The sequence below is a fragment of the Balaenoptera borealis genome (genome assembly GCF_965194805.1).
Source record: "Balaenoptera borealis genome assembly, chromosome: 1".
Lineage (NCBI taxonomy): Eukaryota > Metazoa > Chordata > Mammalia > Artiodactyla > Balaenopteridae > Balaenoptera > Balaenoptera borealis.
The window spans coordinates 38,961,908-38,982,395 of record NC_138860.1 but is presented as its reverse complement, the minus strand read 5'-3'; the positions used below and the strand labels follow the sequence as shown (position 1 = coordinate 38,982,395).

The following is a 20,488-nucleotide window of genomic DNA, read 5'->3' as shown; positions in this document are numbered from 1 at the left end:
CTCTATTACTCCTCTGATCTCATCTCCTACCGCTTCCCAACTAGCTCATTCTACTCCAGCCACACAGGCCACTATGATGTTCCTCAAATATTAGCCAGGTTGTTTTTGCCTGGTTGTTCCCTCTTCTTGGATGGCATTTTCCCAAATTGTCACACAGCTAATTCTTTCACCTCCTTCAAGTCTTTGCTTCAATGTTACCTTCTTAATGAGAACTGTTTTGTCCATCCTACTTAAAACTGCAACCCATTACCAAACTTTACTCTCCTTTTCCCTACTCTACTTTCCATATCTATTTTCAAAAGTACCAAATAATTTATTAATTTTGTTAATTGTTTATTATTGCTCTTGCCCTACTAGAATGCAAGCTCTAAAAAGGCAAGAAACTGGCTGACCTTCAGATATGTGAAAATAAATGCTTATTTTTATAAGAGATTTAGAATGGATTGTTCTGTAGCATTACTGCAGTGATAGCTTGATCTCCATGTTTATGAACATAAATGTAAAAAATGATTATCAAAAACCAAATCCAGAAAGACTTGGAGAAATATATCAAGACAAAGTTAGATTTATCCCCCAAATGCAAACATGATGTAACATTAGAAAATCAACTGATATTATTCATCCCACTAACAAAGTAAAAAAGAAAACACAGGATCATTTCAATAGAGGTAAAAAATTCATTAAGAAAATTCAACATCTGTCTATAACATAAAAAAGAAAAAACTCAGTAAATTCAGAATGGAGGGAAACTTTCTTAGCTTGACACAGAGAATCTACCAAAAATGAATAGAAAACAAAATTAAAGGTAAGACATTACAACACAAAAGCACTCACTTTAAAATGAGGAAGACAGCAAAGCTGCCAACTTATTACTGCAAATTTTCGTAATTGAAATGAAGGTCTTAGGTTATCTCAGATTCAAAACGATGTTCGATTTCTAGTCCCAATGAAAACAAGAGTCACTGATCTTAAATTTCTTATATCCCATCTCCTGTATTTTCACAAATACCTTGACAATAAAACTTCATTACTTGGAGGCTAGTGAAAACATAATTCAGTCTTAAATGCTGTATTTTTAATTGCAAGAGGATGAATATTATGAAGCATTCCATTGAGGAAGTTTTGAAAAGAAGGCATAAAGTAGCCAGAAAGAATGCACTAGGAAGAAATAATAGATAAAAGCATCAATTACTAAAATCAGATAAAAACAGTAAAAGAATCTAAGAACTTTTTCTTAGATTTGGTGGGGGTGGAGAATTAAAATAAAATATACACACCTTTAGCAAGTCTAATCAAAAATTAAAATAGGGCTTCCCTGGTGGCGCAGTGGTTTAGAATCCACCTGCCAATGCAGGGGACACGGGTTCGAGCCCTGGTCCGGGAAGATCCCACATGCTGTGGAGCAACTAAGCCCATGCTCCACAACTACTGAGCCTGCGCTCTAGAGCCTGCATGCCACCAATACTGAAGCCTGTGCACCTAGAGCCCGTGCTTTGCAACAAGAAAAGCCACCGCAATGAGAAGTCCGCGCACCGCAGCGAAGACTAGCCCCCACTCACCACAACTAGAGGAAGCCCATGCACAGCAACGAAGACCCAAGACAGCCAAAAATAAAAAATAAAATTAAAAAAAAAATTAAAATAAAACTAACACTAATTTAAGTCTTACTATACCATATTTTATAGGTAATATTTCATTCATATTCCATAACCCTTGAAGAAAAGGAAACTGAAACTTGATAAACTGAATAATTTCAAATTCACAGAGCTGTAAGTGGTGGAGTCAAGATTCAAACAAAGATTTTCTTTTAACTCAGATCTCATCATCTGAACCAATATATCATTTACAAATACAGAATACTATATACAAGAACAGGGATATAACCATAGGTAGAGATGATATTTAAATTTTTAAAGGCAAATACTTTGTACACTTCAGCACAGATACATTTCCAAACATCTACAAAATTAGCATAAAATAAAAATGTTTAAGTATAAAAGAATTACCTTAAATAAAAGTACTAGGCCTGAAAAGATTTGTAAGCAAGTTTTCAAATATGTTCTAGAACACAAGATAAAAAGCTTTAAGTTCATTTTTCAAAGCTAGCATCATTCTGACATCAAAATCTGACAAAAAGAATATTTTGTATGAAACAAATTATAAATTAGGGGGTGAAAACTCAAATATATTCATAGCTAAGTAAGCAAAATAAATGTGTATATCTAGTTGGATAAAAGATTACAATTAGCAAGAATTACAAGGAAAAAAAAAGACTCAAATTACCAGCATCAAGAATGACACAGAATATCACTATGTATCCTGCAGACATCAAAAGAATAATAAAGGCATACCACAAACAACCTTACACACATAAATTTGACAATTTGGTGCAATGGACCAATTCCTCAAAATATATGAACTATCCAATATAAAACAGATAATTTAAATAGCCCTAAAACTATGAAAAAATTTGATTTAAAAACTACTGAAAAAGAAATATTCAGGCCCAGAGAAGGTTTGAATGTAAAACTCTACCAAACATTTAAAGAATTTACACAAATTCTATGCAATATTTTCCATAAAACACAAGAGGAAGAAATAATCCCCAATTCATTTTATGATAGTAGTATTGCCCTGATACCAAAACTAGACAAAGTCAGTACAAAAAGAAACTTATGGGCCAATAAATCTCATGAATACAGGCAAAAAAAATCTTTGACAAATTTTAAGCAAAAACAACTCAGTGATACATAAAAAGAATTACACACTATTACCAAAGCTGGTTCAAGTTATAAAGCAGAAACTAACACACCATTGTAAGAAATTATACTCCAAAAAAGATGTTAAAAAAAAAAAGATGGTTCAATATTCAAAAATCAATCAATGTAATTCACTATATTAATGGACTACAGAAAAAAAATCACAAGAACATAATAATTTACGTGTCAAACGAAATTCAATACACTTCATGATTTAAAAACTCAAAAAAAAAACTAGAAATAGAAGGGATCATCCTAAACTTAATTAAAAAACAAAACAACAGGGCGTCCCTGGTGGTGCAGTGGTTAAGAATCCACCTGCCAATGCAGGGGACATGGGTTCAAGCCCTGGTCCGGGAAGATACCACATGCCACAGAGCAGCTAAGCCCGTGAGCCACAGCTACTGAGCATGCGCTCTGGAGCCTGCAAGCCACAACTACTAAGCCGGCATGCCACAACTACTAAAGCCTGTGCCTAGAGCCCGTGCTCCACAACAAGAGAAGCCACGACAATGAGAAGCCTGGGCACCACAACAAAGAGTAGCCCCTGCTCGCCGCAACTAGAGAAAGCCTGCCCAATGAGCCAAAAATAAATAAATAAAATAAATAAATTAAAACAAAACAAAACAACAACAAAGAAACCCTATAGTTAACATCTTACTTAATGGAGAAAGCCTGAATAATTTCCTCTAAGTCTGGGGAGAAGGCAAGGAGGTCAACTCTCACCCATCCTATTAAACATAGTACTGAAAGTTCCAGCCACTGCAATAAAGAAAGAAAAGAAAAGAAAAGCCATACTGATTAGAAGGGAGAAATAAAACTGTTTTTACTTGCAGATGACATGATTATCTAATAGAAAAACCCAAAGAATCTACAACAACAACAACAAAAACCCCTCCTAAAACTAATAAGCAAGTTTAGCAAAATCACAAGATACAAGGTCAACACTGAAAAATCAATACTATTTCCATTTACTAGCAATGAACATGTGGAAATCAAAATTTTAAACACAATACCAGACTCCTTCTTGCGAGAGCACCGGAATCACAACTGACTGCTGAACAATCGACAGGAAGACACTGGAACTCACCAAAAAAGATACCCCACATCCAAAGACAAAGGAGAAGCCACAATGAGATGGTAGGAGGGGTGCAATCACAAAAAAAATCAAATCCCATAACTGCTGGGTGGGTGACTCACAAATTGGAGAACACTTATACCACAGAAGTCCACCCACTGGAGTGAAGGTTCTCAGCCCCACACAAGGGTTCCCAACTTGGAGGTCTGGCAAAAGAAGGAGGAATTCCTAGAGAATCAGACTTTGAAGGCTAGCGGGATTTAATTGCAGGAATTCGACAGGACTAGGGGAAACAGAGACTCCACTCTTGGACGGCACACACCAAGTAGTGTGCACATCGGGACAAAGGGGAAGGAGCAGTGACCCATAGGAGACAGAACAAGACCTACCTGCTAGTGTTGGAGGGTCTCCTGCAGGGGGGGGGGGGGGATGGCTGTGTCTCACCGTGAGGACAAGGACACTGGCAGCAGAAATTCTGGGAAGAACTCCTTGGCATGACCCCTCCCAGAGTCCGCCATTAGCCCCACCAAAGAGCCCAGGTAGGCTCCAGTGTTGGGTCACCTCAGACCAAACAACCAACAGGGAGAGAACCCAGCTCCACCCATTGGCAGACAAGCAGATTAAAGTTTTACTGAGCTCTGCCCACCAGAGCAACAGCCAGCTCTACCCACCACCAGTCCCTCCCATGAGGGAACTTGCATAAGCCTCTTAGATAGCCGAATCCACCAGAGGGCAGAGAGCAGAAGCAAGAAGAACTACAATCTTGCAGCCTGTGGAACAAAAACCACATTCACAGAAAGATAGACAAGATGAAAAGGCAGAGGGCTATGTACCAGATGAAGGAACAAGATAAAACCCCAGGAAACAACTAAATGAAGAGGAGATAGGCAACCTTCCAGAAAAAGAATTCCGAATAATGATAGTGAAGATGATCCAGGACCTCGGAAAAAGAATGGAGGCAAAGATTGAGAAGATGTAAGAAATGTTTAACAAAGACCTAGAAGAATTAAAGAACAAACAAACAGAGATGACCAATACAATAACTGAAATGAAAACTACACTAGAAGGACAATAGCAGAATAACTGAGGCAGAAGAACAGATAAGTGACCTGGAAGACAGAACGGTGGAAGTCACTGCTGCGGAACAGAATAAACAAAAAAGAATGAAAAGAAATGAAGACAGCCTAAGAGACCTCTGGGACAACATTAAATGCAACAACATTCGCATTATAGGGGTCCCAGGAGGAGAAGAGAGAGAGAAAGGACCCGAGAAAACATTTGAAGAGATTATAGTCGAAAACTTCCCTAACATGGGAAAGGAAATAGCCACCCAAGCCCAGGAAGCACAGAGAGCCCCATACAGGATAAACCAAAGGAGAAACATGCCAAGACACACAGTAATCAAATTGGCAAAACTTAAACACAAAGAAAATTATTAAAAGCAGCAAGGGAAAAATGACAAGTAACATACAAGGGAACTCCCATAAGGTTAACAGCTGATTTCTCAGCAGAAACTCTACAAGCCAGAAGGGAGTGGCATGACATATTTAAAGTGATGAAAGGGAAGAACCTACAACCAAGATTACTCTACCCGGCAAGGATCTCATTTAGATTTGATGGAGAAATCAAAAGCTTTACAGACAAGCAAAAGCTAAGAGAATTCAGCACCACCAAACCAGCTCTACAACAAATGCTAAAGGAACTTCTCTAAGTGGGAAACACAAGAGAACAAAAGGACCTACAAAAACGAACAAAAACAATTAAGAAAATGGTCACAGGAACATGCATATCGATAATTTCCTTAAACATGAATGGATTAAACACGCCAACCAAAAGACACAGGCTCACTGAATGGATACAAAAACCAGACCCATATACATGCTGTCTACAAGAGAACCACTTCAGACCTAGGGACACATACAGACTGAAAGTGAGTGAATGGAAAAAGATATTCCAAGCAAATGGAAATCAAAAGAAAGCTAGCAATACTCATATCAGATAAAATAGACTTTAAAATAAAGAATGTTATAAGAGACAAGGAAGGACACTACATAATGATCAAGGGATCAATCCAAGAAGAAGATATAACAATTATAAATATATATGCACCCAACATAGGAGCACCTCAATACATAAGGCAACTGCTAACAGCTATAAAAGAGTAAATTGACAGTAACACAATAATAGTGGGGGACTTTAACACCTCACTTACACCAATGGACAGATCATCCAAACAGAAAATTAATAAGGAAACACAAGCTTTAAATGACACAATAGATCAGATAGATTTAATTATATTTATAGGACATTCCATCCCAAAACAGCAGATTACCCTTTCTTCTTAAGTGTGCATGGAACATTCTCCAGGATAGATCACATCTTGGGTCACAAAACAAGCCTCAGTAAATTTAAGAAAATTGAAATCATATCAAGCATCTTTTCTGACCACAACGCCATGAGATTAGAAATCAGTAACAGGGAAAATAACGTAAAAAACACAAACACATGGAGGCTAAATGATATGTTACTAAATAACCAAGAGATCACTGAACAAATCAAAGAGGAAATCAAAAAATATCTAGAGACAAATGACAATGAAAACACGACGATCCAAAACGCATGGGATGTAGCAAAAGCAGTTCTAAGAGGGAAGTTTACAGCAATACAAACCTACCTCAAGAAATAACAAACATCTCAAATAAACAATCTAACTTTACACCTAAAGTAGTTAGAGAAAGAAGAATAAAGAAAAACCCCAAAGTTAGCAGAAGGAAAGAAATCATAAAGATCAGATCAAAAAAAAAAATGAAAAGAAATGAAGGAAATGATAGCAAAGATCAATAAAACTAAAAGCTGGTTCTTTCAGAAGATAAACAAAATTGATAAACAATTAGCCAGACTCATCAAGAAAAAAAGGGAGAAGACTCAAATCAACAGAATTAGAAATGAAAAAGGAGAAGTTACAACAGACACCGCAGAAATGCAAAGCATCCTAAGAGACTACTACAAGCAACTCTATGCCAATAAAATGGACAACCTGGAAGAAATGGACAAATTCTTAGAAAGGTATAACCTTCCAAAACTGAACCAGGAAGAAATAGAAAATATGAACAGACCAATCACAAGTAATGAAATTTAAACTGTGATTTAAAATCTTCCAACAAATAAAAGTCCAGGACCAGATGGCTTCACAGGCGAATTCTATCAAACATTTAGAGAAGAGCTAACATCTATCCTTCTCAAACTCTTACAAAATACAGCAGAGGGAGGAACACTCCCAAACTCATTCTATGAGGCCACCATCACCCTTATACCAAAACGAGACAAAGATACTACAAAAAAAGAAAATTACAGACCAATTTCACTGATGAATATAGATGCAAAAATCCTCAACAAAATACTGGCAAACAGAATCCAACAACACATTAAAAAGTTCATACATGATGATCAAGTGGGATTTATCTCAGGGATGCAAGGATTCTTCAATATACGCAAATCAATCAACGGGATACACCATATTAACAAATTGAAGAATAAAAACCATATGATCATCTCAATAGAGGCAGAAAAAGCTTTTGACGAAATTCAACACCCATTTATGACAAAAACTCTCCAGAAAATGGGCATAGAGGGAACCTACCTCAACATAATAAAGGCCATATACGACAAACCCACAGCAAACATCATTCTCAATGGTGAAAAACTGAAAGCATTTCCTCTAAGATCAGGAACGAGACAAGGATGCCCACTCTCACCACTATTATTCAACATAGTTTTGGAAGTCCTAGCCACAGCAATCAGAGAAGAAAAAGAAGTAAAAGGAATACAAATTGGAAAAGAAGCAGTAAAACTGTCACTCTTTGCAGGTGCCATGATACTATACATAGAGAATCCTAAAGATGCCACCAGAAAACTACTAGAGTTAATCAATGAATTTGGTAAAGTTGCAGGATACAAAATTAATGCACAGAAATCTCTTGCATTCCTATACACTAATGATGAAAAATCTGAAAGAGAAATTAAGGAAACACTCTCATTTACCACTGCAACAAAATGAATAAAATACCTAGGAATAAACCTACCTAGGGAGACAAAAGACCTGTATGCAGAAAACTATAAGACACTGACGAAAGAAATTAAAGACGATACAAACAGATGGAGAGATATACCATGTTCTTGGATTGGAAGAATCAATATTGTGAAAATGACCATACTACCCAAAGCAATCTACAGATTCAATGCAATCCCTATCAAATTACCAATGGCATTTTTTTACAGAACTAGAAAAAAAAAATCTTAAAATTTGTATGGAGACACAAAAGACCCCGAAGAGCCAAAGCGGTCTTAAGGGAAAAAAATGGAGCTGGAGGAATCAGGCTCCTGGACTTCAGACTATACTACAAAGCTACAGTAATCAAGACAATATGGTACTGGCACAAAAACAGAAATACAGATCAATGGAAAAGGACAGAAAGCCCAGAGATAAACCCACACACCTGTGGTCAACTAATCTATGACAAAGGAGGCAAGGATATACAATGGAGAAAAGACAATCTCTTCAATAAGTGGTTCTGGGAGAACTGGACAGCTACATGTAAAAGAATGAAATTAGAACACTCCCTAACACTATACACAAAAATAAACTCAAAATGGATTAGAGACCTAAATGTAAGACTGGACACTATAAAACTTTTAGAGGAAAACATAGGAAGAACACTCTTTGACACAAATCACAGCAAGATCTTTTTTGATCCACCTCCTAGAGTAATGGAAATAAAAACAAAAATAAACAAATGGGACCTAATGAAACTTAAAAGCTTTTGCAAAGCAAAGGAAAATGTAAACAAGATGAAAAGACAACCCTCAGAATGGGAGAAAATATTTGCAAACGAATCAATGGACAAAGGATTAATCTCCAAAATATATAAACAGCTCATGCAGCTCAATATTAAAAAAACAACCCAATCCAAAAATGGGCAGAAGACCTAAATAGACATTTCCCCAAAGAAGACATATAGATGGCCAAGAAGCACATGAAAAGCTGCTCAACATCACTAATTATTAGAGAAATGCAAATCAAAACTACAATGAGGTATCACCTCACACCAGTTAGAATGGGCATCATCAGAAAATCTACAAATAACAAATGCTGGAGAGGGTGTGGAGAAAAGGGAACCCTCTTGCACTGTTAGTGGGAATGTAAATTGATACAGCCACTATGGAGAACAGTACAGAGGTTCCTTAAAAAACTAAAAATAGAACTACCATATGACCCAGCAATCCCACTACTGGTCATATACCCAGAGAAAAGCATAATTCAATAGGAGTCATGTACCACAATGTTCATTGCAGCACTATTTACAATAGCCAGGTCATGGAAGCAACCTAAATGCCCATCAACAGACGAATGGATAAAGAAGATGTGGTACATATATACAATGGATTATTACTCAGCCATAAAAAGGAATGAAATTGGGTCATTTGTAGAGACGTGGATGAATCTAGAGACTGTCATACAGAGTAAGTCAGAAAAAGAAAAACAAATATCGTATATTAACACACATATGTGGAACCTAGAAAAATGGTACAGATGAACCGGTTCGCAGGGCAGAAATTGAGACACTGATGTAGAGAACAAACATATGGACACCACGGGGGGAAAGCGGCAGGGTGGGGGTGGTGGTGGGATGAATTTGGAGATTGAGATTGACATGTATACACTGATGTGTATAAAATGGATAACTAATAAGAACCTGCTGTATAAAAAAATAAATAAAATAAAATTCAAAAATCCAAAAAATAAATAAAACACAATACCACTTTTAATCATTCCAAAGGACATGAAATACTTATAAAGATAAGTCTAACAAAACATATACAGGATTTGCATTTTGAAAACTATGATTACTGATGAGAGAAATTTTAAGAGATCTAAATAAATGGAGTGACAGAATGTTAATAACTTGGAAGACTCAACATATTAAAAATGTCAATTATTCCCAAACTGATATACAAATTCCCAACAAAATTCCAGCAAGATTTTAAATTCAGCCTGATCTAACTTTGTTGATTCTACCATTAGGCCACACCCTTAACAGCCATTCCCAGACACATTCCCCAGATTTCTATCTATATAAATTGTAAAAATCATGCACTTCTTTTGGATTATGGAACAACTCCTCATGGATCACACTTTGTACCTCACCTTTAGGGCAGCTAAGACTCCAGTCCACTCATAGATCTAGAAATAAAGAGGGATAGTGAAGGAGGGCTTTAAGGAGAATCAGAAGTGTCTCACAAAGCACCTACTTCAGGGGAGGCCATTACAGTTTCCTTGGGCAAAGCAAGGTAACTCCAAACTCATCAGGATTTTCCCATATGTCCCCATTCCAATTTTCAGGATCCCGTTCCCTCCCAATCAACACCCTCATTTCAACAGCAGACATCCTGTGAAGCTGGGAATCCAATTTGCATTGTAATTTAGCCATTCCAAGGAAGAGACTTTGGATTTGGTTTTAAGCCATCTCAGCCCTTGACAACAGGAGATAAGGATCTCTTTCAGGGAAGACATAGAAACTTTCAGGTGATTTATGCAGTACTTGAGCTGGGAATTCAAATCCCTAAATTCATCCTTTTCTTTCCTGCCATTGTCATGAAACTTTTTATTTTGAAAAATGTTCTAAGGTATCAAAACATATGGCCACCCAAAGTCTTGCCTCTTAAAAGTATTTGATTAGAAGTATCCACTGGTGATGTTTTGCATATCACTATTGACACATCGTGCCATGGACTATCAGTACTCTCTTTAGTACTTGAAACAGAATCAGTATCTTTAAATCAAATCAGATCAAGGAATCAACTGGAGAAATCCCAAAACAAATTCAGAAAATGCATTGATACTGTTCCTCTAGAAGTATTCGCAGTAACAAAATCTGTATTAGGGTTCTCCAGAGAAATAGAACCAGAAACAGGAGATATTATATATATATATATGTATATATATGTATATATATACATATATATATATGTGTATATATATATATATACATATATATACATATATATGTATATATATATATATATATATATATATATATATATATATATATATATATATATATATATACACATACACACACACAGACACAGATAGAGAGAGGGAGAGAGAAGGATTTATTTTGAGAAACTGGGCCACATGATTGTAGGGGCTGGCAAATATGAAACCTTCAGGACAGGCCAGCTGGCTGAAGACCCAAGGAAGAGCTGATGTCATAGTCTTGAGTCAGAAGGCAGTCTGTAGGTAGAATTCCTTCCTTTTCAGCTGGATCTCAGTCTTTTCTTTCAAGGCCTTCAAGTGGTTAGATAAAGCCCATCTGTATTATGTAGCGTAATATGCTTTGTTCAGAAAATTACTAACTTAAATGTCAGTCATATCTAAAAAATACACCACAGAAACATTTAGATTGGTGTTTGACCAAACAACTGGGCACTACAAACTAGCCAAGTTGACACATACAATTAACTGTCACAACACCCACACAAAAACCTGTACATAAATTTTTTAAATAGTTTTATGTGTAATACCCCCAAAATGGAAAGCACACAATTATCCTTCAACAAGTCAATGTTTAAACAGACTGTGGTACACCTACACCACGAAATACTCTCAGCAATAAAAAGGAGCAAATTACTGATACATGCAACAACTTGGGTGGAATTCAAGGGCATTATGCTAAGTGAAAAAAATCCAATCTCAAAAGGTCACATACTATGTGATTCTAATTATATAACATATTAAAATTATAAAATCATAGAGTTAAAAAACATAGTAGTGATTGCTAGACATTAATGATATTCATTCAAGTCATTATGAAGGTGTATTTGTCAATATAAGAGGTTTTTGGTTAAGAATTCATGGTAAGGTATAGAGAGAAAATGTTTAAAAAGATGTATAATGAGATTTCACTAAACCAGATATTAAAATAATTACCAATATTTACAAAATGATAGAACAGTGAGACAATATAAAAAGTTCAGTAGACTCTAGTATACATAGTGAGCCAGGATATGATAAAGAAGGTATTTCAAATCAGTGAAGAAAAAATAAGTTTGCTGGTTATTCAATAAGTAGTGTTGTCATCTCTGGGTATAGATACAGGGATTTCACGTGATTTTTAAATTTTTTCTTAATCTCTGTTTCTAAAATGTTTGATAGTGAATAAACAGTTCTTTTATAATCAGAAAAATACATAATAACTATTTGAAAGAACTTAAGTTTCGATGAATTTTGATTTTAGATAAAATTTACAAAAATAAAACAAAAAACCATAAGTAAAACTAATACTTTTTTCCTACATACAAATATAAAAATTCTATGTATCAAAAGACACCACAATCAAAATTCAAAGTTAAACAATAAAGAGGACAGCAAAAATTAACATGGCAAAAACAGAGAGAAAAGTTATCACTCAACACATCCTTAATGTTTTTAAGTAAAGATAAACCTACAAGAGTAATTCAAATGGACATTCACTAAAGAATTGTAAATCATCATTAAACTTGAAAAATATCCCAAGACTCTTTGTGTATATTCCAAAAGTCACTGATAAATGTAATCCATTTGATCCATGCAAGGGTAACAAAGGCAAATTAAGAGAATTAGAACTAAATTCTCTTTGGGGTCTGGTAAAGCCATTCTTATCTTACCAAAAAATTTTTTTATTTTTATTTTTTTTAATTTATTTTTGGCTGTGCTGCACACGGGCTTTCTCTAGTTGCGGCGAGCAGGGGCTACTCTTCGTTTCAGCGTGCGGGCTTCTCATTGAAGTGGCTTCTCTTGTTGCGGAGCACAGGCTCTAGGTGCACGGGCTTCAGTAGTTGTGGCTCGCGGGCTCTAGAGTACAGGCTCAGTAGTTGTGGCACTGTTGCTCTGCGTCATGTGGGATCTTCCCGGACCAGGCCTCGAACCCGTGTCCCCTGCATTGGCAGGCGGATTCTTAACCACTGCGTCATCAGGGAAGTCCCAACCAAGGAATTATTTGCCTTTAATTTCTCCATAAAAGTGAAAAATCTGTAAAAGTAAATCTTTTATGCCTAAGTTTCCACCTAGTCTGAAGATTGAGGTGCATATGATACTGTTGAATATTTTGGGCACTGTGTCGTTTCAAATCACACTGCTCTAGCTGCAGCATTTTCTTTCATAAAGTTAAGTATAAACTATCAAGTAATGCTGGTTATTATTCTTAAATCAAATAGATGCCTAGATGATTGTGTAGTCTGTATGGGATAAACTAATTCAGCAGTCTTGGTAGCTATAAAAGTTAAGTGAAGGTTACTCAAAGAACTGCATAACAGGCTATATAAGGGATCTAATTCTGAAAGTTTGATTTAGGAACTTATACATTTTTCATTAAAGATAAAAGGAAAAAAATTAACATGAATAATGTCCGAACTCACAGTAATCAGAGAAATGGAGGGTAAAACAACATACCAATTTGACAAAGTTTTTTTTAACCAAGAAATGAGAAAATAATCTTGTATGTAATTCTTATTAATGTAAACTACTACGAATTTTATAAAATACCTTAAAAATAAGGATATTCTTTTACCCTGATAATCTATTTCCAGGAATTCTGTGTCAATATAAAAACTGTCAATGTAAAAATTCCTTTTTTCTAAGGAAATAATCGGATCTACTGAAACATTATAAATATCTGTATTCACTGAAATTATTCTATTTGTAAAAATAGAAATTTGTACATTTAAAAAATCCAGAAATAGCAGATTGGTTAATAAGTAATAGTATTCCCATACAATGGAATGCCATATCATTAAAAATCAGATAAACAGTAAGAAAATAAAATGAAAAATGGTCGCTAATGTGGGAAAATACTCATAATGTTACATTAGGTTAGTAAAAATTCTGGATGCAAAACAATCCACAGAAGTGAAGCCTATTTTGCTTAAATTATGTATATATATAAAAAGTTACATGATAATACTCTAAAATACTAATAGTTGTCATTGTGGAGGGTAGAATTATGTGTTATATATTTTCTAAACAATTCTCTGCATTTTCTAAATTACTGATAATGAACAAACATTATTAGATGACCAGAAAAAAATCCACTGTATTTCATTAAAAATATATATATAAAGGATCCTTTTATTCTTAAAAAGGGAATACAGGGGACTTCCCTGGTGGTCCAGTGGGTAAGACTCCACACTCCCAATGCAGGGGGCCTGGGTTCAAACCCTGGTTGGGGAACTAGATCCCGCATGCATGCCGCAGCTAACAGTTTGCATGCCACAACTAAAGATCCCGTATGCCACGACGAAGATCCCACGTGCTGCAACTAAGACCCAGCAGAGCCAAAATAAACAAATTAATTAATAATAAAAAGTAATAATTTTTTTTTTATAAAAGGGAATACAGAATAATTTCCAAAATCAGGTCTAAAGAGCACAAGATCAACAGGATTTTAACACGGGTTATTTGACCCAAAAAAAAAAAAAAAAAAAAAAAGGAAGACAACGGTTCCATAATGAAATATATTTAGGAAAAACTGGATTAGGACTTCTAGAGCCCTCAAAATTCTAATTCTCCAACCTTAGCCACCTCCATGCCAGCCCCTGGAGTGACTCCACAGAATCTCTAACAATCTGGAGAAGCACTTAAAAATTGCCAATCTCTTCTATCATTCTCACATTCTGGATATATTTTATAAAACATAAATAGAGAGAGAAGGAGGGAGGAAGAATGAATCATGTTACAACAGTAGTGAACTTCCACAAGGCGTTAATTTCTAAGTACATATTGGGACCAGGAAGAGGGAACAAGAACTAGATAAGATAGCAGATGGAAAGATTTGCAAACTTGACTTGCTTATTAAAATTGGTTTTGCATGCAAAATTTATACTGAATAAATTTTAAAATATGTAAATTGCACACATATACTTTTATATGTGATGACAAATCATACTGATGTAGTTGAATTTTAAAGATACTATAAACTGAAATGAAAATGCACATATACCTTAGTGTTTAAATAAAAAATGTACCTTGGACATCAAAAGCACCGAAGATTTCAGTGTTAAATTTACTCAGCATAAAACAAACTGCTGAGCATTATACTATTTCCCAAACAGATTTTCACATCAGCCATTAGATGGCACCATATATCTACTAGTTAACATAACTGTATACTAAACTCTAATTTTCCCCATGTGTTTAAAAAGTATTATAAAATATATCTAACTTTTAAGTAAATACAATACATTATCTTTTATCATTGTTAAATTTTAAGTTTTCAAGTGAAGAAAAATAATATAGTCAATTACCTTGGTATCACCCTTTTTGGAACATTACAATTTAAAATAAGTAATCCAGGATATGGGGATGTATGTATACATATAACTGATTCACTTTGTTATACAGCAGAAACTAACAAAACATTGTAAAGCAATTATACTCCAATAAAGATGTTAAAAAAATAAAAATAAAAATAAAAAAATTAGAAATGTGACATGTTATATTCTCTTTTCATTATGTAATAAAACTGGAAAATAAACAAATTTTAAAAATAAAAAAATAATAAAACAAATAAAATAAGTAATTCCATTCAGAAATCAAGCTGGAATGTTCTAAAACAACTGTTCAAAAGTTAAATGTCAGGTGGCTAGAGAATGTCTTCCCTTAAGATAAATAGAAGATAAAACTAATTTTCTACCTTAATATTTCTTTTACTTCTTTTCATTCATAAATCTACACTGTCCAAGTTCTACTTCTTCTCAATAATCAAATTTCTATCTACTGTTCTTGACTAAATTTCATCATATCTTATTCTCTAATCCAGGACTCTCTCAACGCATATCAATTTAAAGTGTAGCTTCCATACAACCCAGCAATCCCACTACTGGGCATATACCCTGAGAAAACCATAATTCAAAAAGAGACATGTACCACAGTGTTCACTGCAGCACTATTTACAATAGCCAGGACATGGAAGCAACCTAAGTGTCCATCGACAGAGGAACGGATAAAGAAGATGTGGCACATATATACAATGGAATATTACTCAGCCATAAAAAGAAACGAAACTGAGTTATTTGTAGTGAGGTGGATGCACCTAGAGTCTGTCATACAGAATGAAATAAGTCATAAATAGAAAAAAAAATACCGTATGCTAACACATATATATGGAATCTAAAAAAAAAAAATGGCTCTGAAGAACCTAGGGGCAGGACAGGAATAAAGACACAGACGTAGAGAATGGACTTGAGGACACAGGGAGGGGGAAGGGTAAGCTGGGACAGAGTGAGAGAGTGGCACTGACATATATACACTACCAAATGTAAAACAGATAGCTAGTGGGAAGCAGCCACATAGCACAGGGAGATCAGGTCGGTGCTTTGTGACCACCTAGAGGGGTGGGATAGGGAGGGTGGGAGGGACACACAAGAGGGAGAGGATATGAGGATATATGTATATGTGTAGCTGATTCACTTTGTTTTACAGCAGAAATTAACACACCGTTGTAAAGCAATTATACTCCAATAAAGATGTTAAATATATATGTATATATCATACAATAATCCATATTTATGTAGAAACATGAAGGGTATGGAAGTGTCGTTATAGAGCAGGCTTTTTTGGTAAATACCTAACTAATTTGTAAGATGATAAGCATGTGCTCAGCTTCAGCCTACTCCTGGTTACCTGGTTACTAGGGGTAAGATAGGGAAGATAATCCATTCTTGCTACTATCATGGAAGGCATCTTTAAAAAATACTTAACAAAGCTTGAATTGGCTTTTCAACTTCTTTTTCTTTACTTTGATCACCTGGGCATAAAGTGGAATTTGATTTAATTTTCTGCAAGATCAACAGAAGATGGCTCTCAAGTGTTTGTGAAATTCTTATTGATTGTTCTGAAAATCAAATACCACCCTGTTTAAAGTCATCATATCAGAATTGAAATATCTGTTCCTAGAGTAATTTAAAATCTCATTTAGTGTGACAGAACTTAGACATATACTTGTTTAATTTTCTTTCAATTAAGCCATTATATAATTGAATCTCACCAGAACTACTGGATTATGTTACAGTTGAATAAATTGAAAGAGCTTATTTTAAAAAAAATAAAATAAAATAAAGTGTAGCTTCCGGGACTCCCCTGGTGGCGCAGTGCTTAAGAATCTGCCTGCCAACACAGGGGACACAGGTTCGATCCCTGGTCTGGGAAGATCCCACCTGCCACAGAGCATCTAAGCCTCTGTGCCACAACTACTGAGCCTGTACTCTAGAGCCCACGAGCCACAACTACTGAGCCCGCATGCCACAACTACTGAAGCCCGCACACATAGAGCCCATGCTCCGCAACAAAAGAAGCCACCACGATGAGAAGCTCGCGCACCGCAACAAAGAGGAGCCCCCGCTCACCACAACTAGAGAAAGCCTGAGCGCAGCAACAAAGGCCCAACACAGCCAAAAAAAAAAAGTGTAGTTTCCTAGTCTCTATCCTGATATCCTCTGCTCCAGATGTATGTATCAACTATTTAGATACCAAAAAATGGCCCTATTCTGATCATCACTTTTTCCAATTCCAATTAAGATAGAGTAACAGGGATAAGATTTATCCTACTACCTGAAAACACTAAAACATGAGACAAAATATATGAAATAACGGCACCAAGACACTGGACACAGGCAAGAAAGGGCAGTGATCATTGAGGGGGAAAAAAAAGAGATTATTATTTTCCAAGCTTATCCTAGAGAAAGTTTCCAGGCTGCAGCAAAGAGAAAGGGAACCCAAGCAGAGCCCAGTGGTCTCCCTGAGCTGAGATGAACGTGGGGATAAAAGGAAGCTAAGGAGGCTAGAGTTTCCCTGGTTGAGTACCAGAGAATAGAAAGCTGTGCAGAGAGAGAAGTCCAGAAAGCCACACTGAGGCACCCATGAGTATACAGCTAAGTACTGCTCAAGACATTCATGTGAGAAAACCACCAGAGACTGGGAAAAGAATCCTGCAAAAGAATTAAAGAGAAGAGTGATCAAATATCACACAGCACAGAAACAGTGTCTATTCTCAAGTCCAAAATGAAAAATATCGAACCTTATGGGGCAATGATTATACTACAATATCTTGCTCAAAAGTGAGGAAAAGTTAACTCTAGAGTAAACCAGGGTATGACCCCACCAAACAATAGTAAAAGCAAGACCAAAAGGAACAAACTGTTTCCAAGTAACAACTTATTACAGAACAAAGGTCAAAAAATAAACAAAATAGCCAACACAACAAGGAAAACTTCACAGTGTCTGGAATCCAATAAAAAATAATTAGGCATGCAAAGAAGGGAGGTGAAAATTAGAAAAAATAAAACAATCAAAACTGACTCAGAAACGTGACAGAATTAGTAGACAAGGATACATGGCTATAGGTAATTTCGCCATAAGCATCTTTGCTACATATCAGCCATAAATATTTTCACCACATAACTAATTGGTCATAAGGTAATTTTGCCGTAAAGGATAAAATAACAACAAAAAAGGATGTTTAAAAGGACATAATGAAACATAAAAATTAATAAATTAAAAAGAGTATAGCAAAATATAAAAATGTTGAATATATTTAAAACATGTGTAAAAAAATTCATAGCAATACTGTATGAATAACTGATTTTATGAGTTGTAACAAGCACTGTCCTCCAAGTCTTTCATTCACAGCATTTTATACATTTTTTCCTTCTTAGTACACCTCCTTGTTTGGAACTGCACTCTTACTTTTTCAATAAAATTTCTTTCTTCATTAAGAGAGAGATCAGATTCCAAATACTAGGATGCAAACCTGTAAACTGAACTTTGAATTTCCTGTGAAAGCCTTCTACACCAGGGCTCCCCAACCCGGGCCACACAGCAGGAGGTGAGCGGGGGGCGAGCAAGCAAAGCTTCATCTGCCGCTCCTCATCGCTCACATTACCGCCTGAACCATCCCCCCACCCGTCCGTGGAAAAACTGTCTTCCACGAAACCGGTCCCTGGTGCCAAAAAAGGTTGGGGACCACTGTTCTTCACTGTTGTTTGTTCTTGGTATACTGTCATATGTCTGTTGATAGACACTGCAAACTTCTATAGGAAATGTGGGTTCAGCTCTGAACCTTCAAATCGCTAAAGGACTTGAGAAATAATACATTATTTTCTAGTATAGTATGCAATCTGGCTTTACACTCTCGTATTTCACACTTCCAGTAAGTTTTATCACCATATTTTCTATCAACTCAATATACGTAGTTGTTATCATGCACTATTTTCAGACCACACTCCTACTGGTCACTGTATAGACCATTATGAGGGGTAAGATTTGTATAATATAAAAATGGGTGCACTGTGTCAATGGAGAAATGAAACCAAACTGTCAACGAGTTATTTTATCTTTTACAGTAAAACTGCCTTACGCCCAATTAGTTATGAGGTGAAAATGCTTGCAGCAAAGATGGTTAAAGCAAAAATACCAGACACGGATACTAACAGTTATTATGATGTATCCCATGGGTTCAAAAAGCTAGAGGAAAGACTGAATGTGTTAAGAAGCATGGATATACATTTTTTAAAACCTAAATCAACCTTCTAAAGATGAAAACTATAATATCGGAGGTAAAAAGATTAACAGCAGATTAAATATAACAAAATAAAACATTAGTCACCTTGAAGACATACCAATAGAAAGCATCTGAATAAAACAGAAAGAAAAAAGATGGAGAAAATGAACAGAAAAGCAGTAAACTGTGAGACAACTTCAGGTGCACAAATACATACGTATATAATTAGAGTCCATAAAAAAGAGGTCAGAGAAGGGAGAATTAAGAAAACATTTGAAAAAATGAAGTTCAAAATTTTTACAAATTTAATGAAAATGACAAACTAAAGAAGCTGATTGAACCCAAGTATAAGAAACATGAAGAAAACTACAAAAAGGAGTATGATACTCAAATTGCTTAAAAACAGTTATTAAGATGAAATCTTAAAAGCAGCCAGAAAAAAATTACAGATTATGTATAAAGGAAAATAGATACAGTTAACAACCAATTACTCGTCTGAAACAAACACAAGCTAGAAAAAGTGGAGCGCCATCATTAGAGTATTGAAAGAAGGGAAAAAAGGTGTTAACCTAGAAGTCTTTACCAGTGAAAATATCTTTGAAAAACAAAGGTAAAATAACAACAACAAATTGTTTTTAAACTGTGAGACATTCAAAAGCCAAAAGAATTCATCACTAGCAAACCTGCTTGAGAAATGTTAAAGTCCTTCAGGCAGAAAGAAAATGATACCAGATGGAAACCTAGATCTATTGAAAAAGAATACAGAGCACTGGAAATGGTAAATGCATGGGTAAATACAGTTTTTATCTTATTAATTTTTTAAAAAGATAATTGAGAGTGATCTCATGGAAAATGGTAGAGCAGAAAGCTACAAGGGTTGGTCCCTGTACTGAAACAAGTATTAAACTGGAAAAAAAGTATCAGAACCAACTATTTCTCTAGGAGTTCTGATCACAAGGGAAAAAAAATTTTTTCTGTTACTTTACTTTTGTATGTATATGAGGTGACAGATGTTCACTAAACTTATTCTGATAATCACTTCATGATGTATGTAAGTC

The 20,488-nt window shown here is 35.4% G+C and overlaps 1 protein-coding gene across 2 annotated transcripts in view; it reads right to left on the bottom strand.

The window, feature by feature from the left end:
• Window positions 1-20,488, bottom strand: part of SYT14 (synaptotagmin 14) — a 273,225-nt gene that overhangs the window by 175,272 nt on the left and 77,465 nt on the right. The window lies entirely within an intron of this gene.